The sequence below is a fragment of the Mus caroli genome, chromosome 13 (assembly GCF_900094665.2).
Source record: "Mus caroli chromosome 13, CAROLI_EIJ_v1.1, whole genome shotgun sequence".
NCBI lineage: Eukaryota > Metazoa > Chordata > Mammalia > Rodentia > Muridae > Mus > Mus caroli.
This window is the reverse complement of record NC_034582.1, coordinates 47772393-47777659: the sequence shown is the minus strand read 5'-3', so window position 1 is coordinate 47777659 and position 5267 is coordinate 47772393. Positions and strand designations below refer to the sequence as shown.

The following is a 5267-nucleotide window of genomic DNA, read 5'->3' as shown; positions in this document are numbered from 1 at the left end:
AGTGCCAGAGAGTCTGAGGCCAGACCCAGATACATGAGACTCTCTGAAGAAAGAAAGAGGAAGAAAGGAAGAGAGAAAGAGAGAAAGAAAGAGAGAGAGAAAGAGAGAGAGAAAGAGGAAGGAAGGAATAAAGGAAGGAAGAAAAAAAGAAAAGAAAGACAGGAGGGAGGGAGGAAGGAAGGAAGAAAGGAAGGAAGAAAACAAGAGAAAAGAAAGACAGGAGGGAAGAAGGAAGGAAGGAGGGAAAAAGAAAGGAAGGAAGGAAGGAAGGAAGGAAGGAAGGAAGGAAGGAAGGAAGGAAGGAAGGAGAAGTAAGTTGGAGATGATACTATATACTGCTTAATGACTTTCTGCCCTTTCATGTCAAAAATGGTAGCCAGTGATGCTCTCTTGGACAGAAGAGGCTGTGTGAATACCTCTTGGCTTCAGAGGCAGTGTAAACCATTGCATGCCTTAAGCACTAAGTTACTCTTAGGGACAAACAGTTTGAGAGAAGAAAACTTCAAGTTGAAAATACCAAACTGAAGAAAGTGAGCCGAAAGCAGAGTGGCCAATGCCATCGCCAGCTGGCACTGCCCCAGAGATGATCGACTCGCTAGGTTAGAGCAACTCAGTGGACACTCCCAGCAGCCATCTCCACTGGCCCCAAAGAATGGATTAAAGGGGGTGGAGGAAGGTGAAGTAGACAATGGTAAAGGCAAGAGGTGTGGAGAAGCTGCTGCTGATAGATCAGTACTGGGATGTTTGGCGCATGGGATCCGGATCTGAGCCGTTTGCCTCATTCCACCCCAGAGCAGATTCTCTGCATGGAGAAGTGGGTGTCAGAAAAGCTGCTCCAAGAATAGTTGCCGCCAGGCTGGTGAACGGCGTTCCCACGGCCCAGATGCAAAGTCAGATGGTGAATTACTCGGTACCCCAAACCCGCAAAGGTGTAGTGGGTGATATGCTGATGGTGGGGGTAGAGTGGAGGGTGGTAGTGGGAATCCTGGCTCCGCCTAACAGACTCATCTTTCTTGGGACAGATGGCCTTAGACTCTTTTCTTGATGAGGCTGATGAGGAGATAAATCCTCAAAAGACCTTAAGCAAATCAACCTCACCTGCATGCTAGGAATGAGGCAGCGTGTGGCCCCATGCAAGGAAAGGGGCTCCTTAGAAGTTGGAAGAGCAGAGGGTTGGCAGGGCTCAAACCATGACCAGGAGCAGACTGGAAAGGAAGAGATAGATACTTCAGAAGGGAAGTGTTTTGGAGAGAAAAATCAATGATGATTTAAAAAAATAAAAAAAGAACCTTATTTTGCACAGATAAAAGAAGAAGAAACTCCCTGTAGAGAATCAGGCCTGCTTGGAAAAATTTATACCAAAAGTTTTGTAAAAAATCCCAGCTTCAGAACATCATACCCACTTTGTACTTGTTAACTTTGTGTTAACATGCAGTGGGAAGCCGATCCTAGTTTGGGGCCAGGTGTATTGGCCCAAACCAACATGTTTTATGTGTGTGATGCCTGTAGACCCAAAAGGTCTGGTTTGAGCACACAGAGGTCAAGCTGGCCGCCGGACCGGGTAGATGGGTAGCCCACGGGTACGCTGGTGAGCACGCTGATATTGCAGGTAGAGTTAACGCTGCTAAGAGCCCCAGCTATGAGAAGGGAGAGTTGGCAGGGAGACATCTGCGATTGAATGGAAAAGTTAATTAATTACCAAGCCTCAGGAAGACAGGGAGACATAGTATTCCAGAGAGGAGGCTGGCTGCCAATGGCTGTCGATTTGATTCATCATGTGTAAGTAAGTAAGTAAGCAAGCAAAATTAATCGGCTGACACAATTCCCTTTAATGAAAATGAGGTTTATTGCAAGGAAGGGATTTTAAGGCCATGGCTGGGTCTCACTGTAGGAGGAAGAGCTACATATAAACAGGACAACATATGGAGATCTAAACTTGGTGGGGCCTTGAAAGGAATGAGAAGGTTCTCTTCAGAGTCTGGAGAATAAGGGGTGTGAGAGAGGCCATTAGAGCCTCTTCAGAGAACCCCTCCCCTCCACAAACCTCCCCAAGGGTTCTTCAGACCCAAATCCCCCGAACAAAGGAAATGTCCACCTTTTAGGGTTGGCAGGAAATGTAATATCACGTGATTTAGTTCAACACAGTAAATTTGACGGAGAGCATGGAAGGGTAAGGTACTATGGTTGAGGGTTGTTCAGTCACAGCGCAGACAGCTTCTGAATTCTTTCTGTCCAAGAGAGCTGCAGTGAGGTGCGGCCTGACCCAGACTGTGGGATCTGGCCTAGAGGTGCAGGTCCTCCTCCTAGCAGTAATGAGATAGACCACTGTAGATCTCAAAAGACCAGGGTTTGGAGGGCTTGTGGGTTGGTAGGCATCGGGGATGCCTGGATGGTGAAGGTCAAGCCAGAGCCTTTAGTGCTTTCAGCTTTATAACAACTATCATGATTTCAAAACAAAGGCCAACTGTTTCTCTGCATTCTGTGATCTGCCCTATCCAGCCATCTGACTCTAGCTGAGGAGGGATGGTAGGGACTCAGTTTGTAGTAAACTAATCAGATGTATAAGTCCCAACCTAGGGTTTATGGGGTTAAACCTCCAGGACCCTGCCCTGACCTATGGTATGTGTCTCCAGGTTGGTGCTGTCAAATGAACTGAATTGTAGTATACCCAGCTGGTATTGCGAACTGGCTTAGTGTGGAGCAGTATTCCCACAGATAGATATATGCTGAGTGTTAAATAAGCAGTTTGCTTGTATTTCTATTGCAGTTATTTGTGTGTGTTTATGTGTTGCATGTACATATGTGTGTTTTTTGTGTGTTGTGTGCCCACAGTACATTGTGGGTAGCCTGTGTTTGCATCTTTGTATGTGCGTTTGTGGGAGTAGTGTGTGTGGTACATGTTATGCATTGTGTGTGCCTGGGTCTGTACGTGTGCTAGTGTATATGTTTGTGTCACACATGCATTACCTATTGTGTGTGTGTGTTGTCTGTATGCATTGTGTATGCTGTATGTACGTTGTCTGGGTGTGCACTGATCATCTGCTTCTTGTTTGGGGAGTCTGATTGAAGCTACATGAGCATTGTCCTATGGACAGTATGGACCCGCTGCATCATGGCTCTTAGTTAAGTGCCTGAGACTTGCTGACATGCCCGCTGAGTCACACAGTAGGAGGTCACTTGCAGGAAACTACTCAAGGTTCCAAAGGGCTTGGGCTTGCACCAGCTCCTGGGCAGGACTGCCCAGTGCTTTCTGTCCCTGCCTCCATTCGGCCCCTCAATGCAGTCTTCATTTTGTCTGGTGAGGATGGAGCACCACCACACTGAGGTCTGCGTTGCCCTGATGACCAGTTGAGCTGAATGTATGTGCTTACAGGGTTTCCGATTATTTTTAAAGAGACTGTCCAATTGTCTGATCAACATTTTGCTCACTGATTCCTGTAAGAACTCTTGGGGGTTTGACTCGAGTTTGCCTACTTTAAATTGAATTATCTTTTGGCTGTTAAAAGTTTTAGGATTACAGTCTGGATCAAAGCCCGTTGCCAGATATACAGGGCAAGTGTTCTCTCCCAGCTACGACTGCCTTTGGCCTCATCTCATTGTCTTCTAATGAGCAGAAGTTTTAAATTCAGAAGGGGACAAAAAAGGGATGGTGGTCTTTGTAACTTTCTTTTTTTTTCATTGTTTAAATAAGTCCATTTGTCCTTGCAATCAAATGAGTCTATGTTTCCTTCTTCCTCATTTCTAGTATTATTTTAAATGTTGAATGAATAGAAAAGTGATTAGTATGACTATTTTTATCTGCATTCATGTGTGTGTGTTTGTGTGTGTGTATAATGAGCTACACATGGTCTATGCATGTCTTGTGGTTAACTGTGGGATACTAAGCACCCAGGGTCTTTATCTCTAATCTTGCAACAATTTGCAAAACCTGTGCTCCTGTTCCCAAGGTTCAAGGAGGACTCAGGTGGGGCGATTAAGAGACAGTGAGTGGGCCAAATCTGGATAGCTCTGGAGTTTCATTAGCAGTAGCCATGCAGATCTGCACCGTGTTAGCTCCCGGGTGCTCTGTGGTAATGCCTCCAGATGGTACATCAAAGACATCAGAGGGACATCTACTGGGGCCAGGGCAGCGCAAGCCATCCATCCCCTTCTGCACATATGGGACGTGTGTGACCAAAGCTCTCAGTGTGAGCCTCTCACCTTTCAAATTGATTATTGAAGGACCTGCACACTCGGAGGGCTCTTATGAAACTGCCTTTTCGTGGCTTTGGTCACAGCTCCAGGAGTGTGAGGAACCACAGGAAAGGACAATGGGGCCACCCAACAGGTGCTGGAGGGCATGGCAGCCCGACGGGGGGCCAGGGGCCACACACACACATCTTGCTTCTTCAGCACAGGGGGCAGGTGTGGGGTGGGGTGGGGAAGAAGTCATGCTTAGCCTGTGGCAATGCCCAGTGACTATGGAATGAATGAACGAACTTCTCTCCTGGGAATATGCTTTCCCATTGACGACCCCTTCTCCCAGGACCTCTGCTCCCTTACAGGCCTGATGGTTTCATGTTGAATTTTTTTTCCACTTTGAAAACTCTGGGATTAACACTGGGTTTCTGGCATCTTTATGATAAACCGCTCTGCTGGGGGAACAGTTAGGGTTAGCCAGCATTTCCTGGTATAAGAAGATTGGAGTTAGTCAGCCACAGGTCCTGGCTGGAGCTCCCTTGTGATGCGCACTGACTTAGGGAAGCTCTTCCAAGATCAGGACATGCAGGGAGAATGAATGGATTCGTCCCTTCTCTGCCCCTGAGCAGGCAGGTGACCTTGGGTCCCATACCCATGGTCTTCACGTTTTCAGGTTCTGCAACTTTCAAAAGGAAGTTGGAGTACAGATGGTGAGCAGCTTTGTTGAATGGTGAGGCTTAACACAGTGTGTCAACCACTTATATCATTCTCTTTTTCAAGTTCCAAGTCTCCATGACTGAGAAGAGGTGCAACTGGGACTGTAGGCACCAGGGCCTCAGAATGAGCTCTGTGCACCTTGCTGGGCTCCTGCTATATCTTTATCTTCAGTTGACCTTCAGATATCCCAGCTTTGGCTGTGGAGAGTGAGGTATTTTCCAACCATAACAGCCCTACTTGACTCCCATGGAGACCTCCTCATAGGTCTCATGAGCTTTATCAAAAATGAGTGACCTAGGTTGAGTAGACCGCTCAGTGTAGAGTGCTTGTTGCACATGCGTGTGCACCTGACTTCAATCCTTGGGCAAAGC

General features: G+C 47.0%; 1 long non-coding RNA gene across 1 annotated transcript; it reads left to right on the top strand.

Annotated features, from left to right (window-relative positions):
- The first annotated feature begins 475 nt into the window (after window positions 1-475).
- Window positions 476-1417, top strand: LOC110307593. Its single transcript, XR_002379434.1, has 3 exons — window positions 476-599; window positions 798-898; window positions 1023-1417. It is a non-coding gene; the product is annotated as an uncharacterized LOC110307593 (long non-coding RNA).
- Window positions 1418-5267: the final 3850 nt, after the last annotated feature.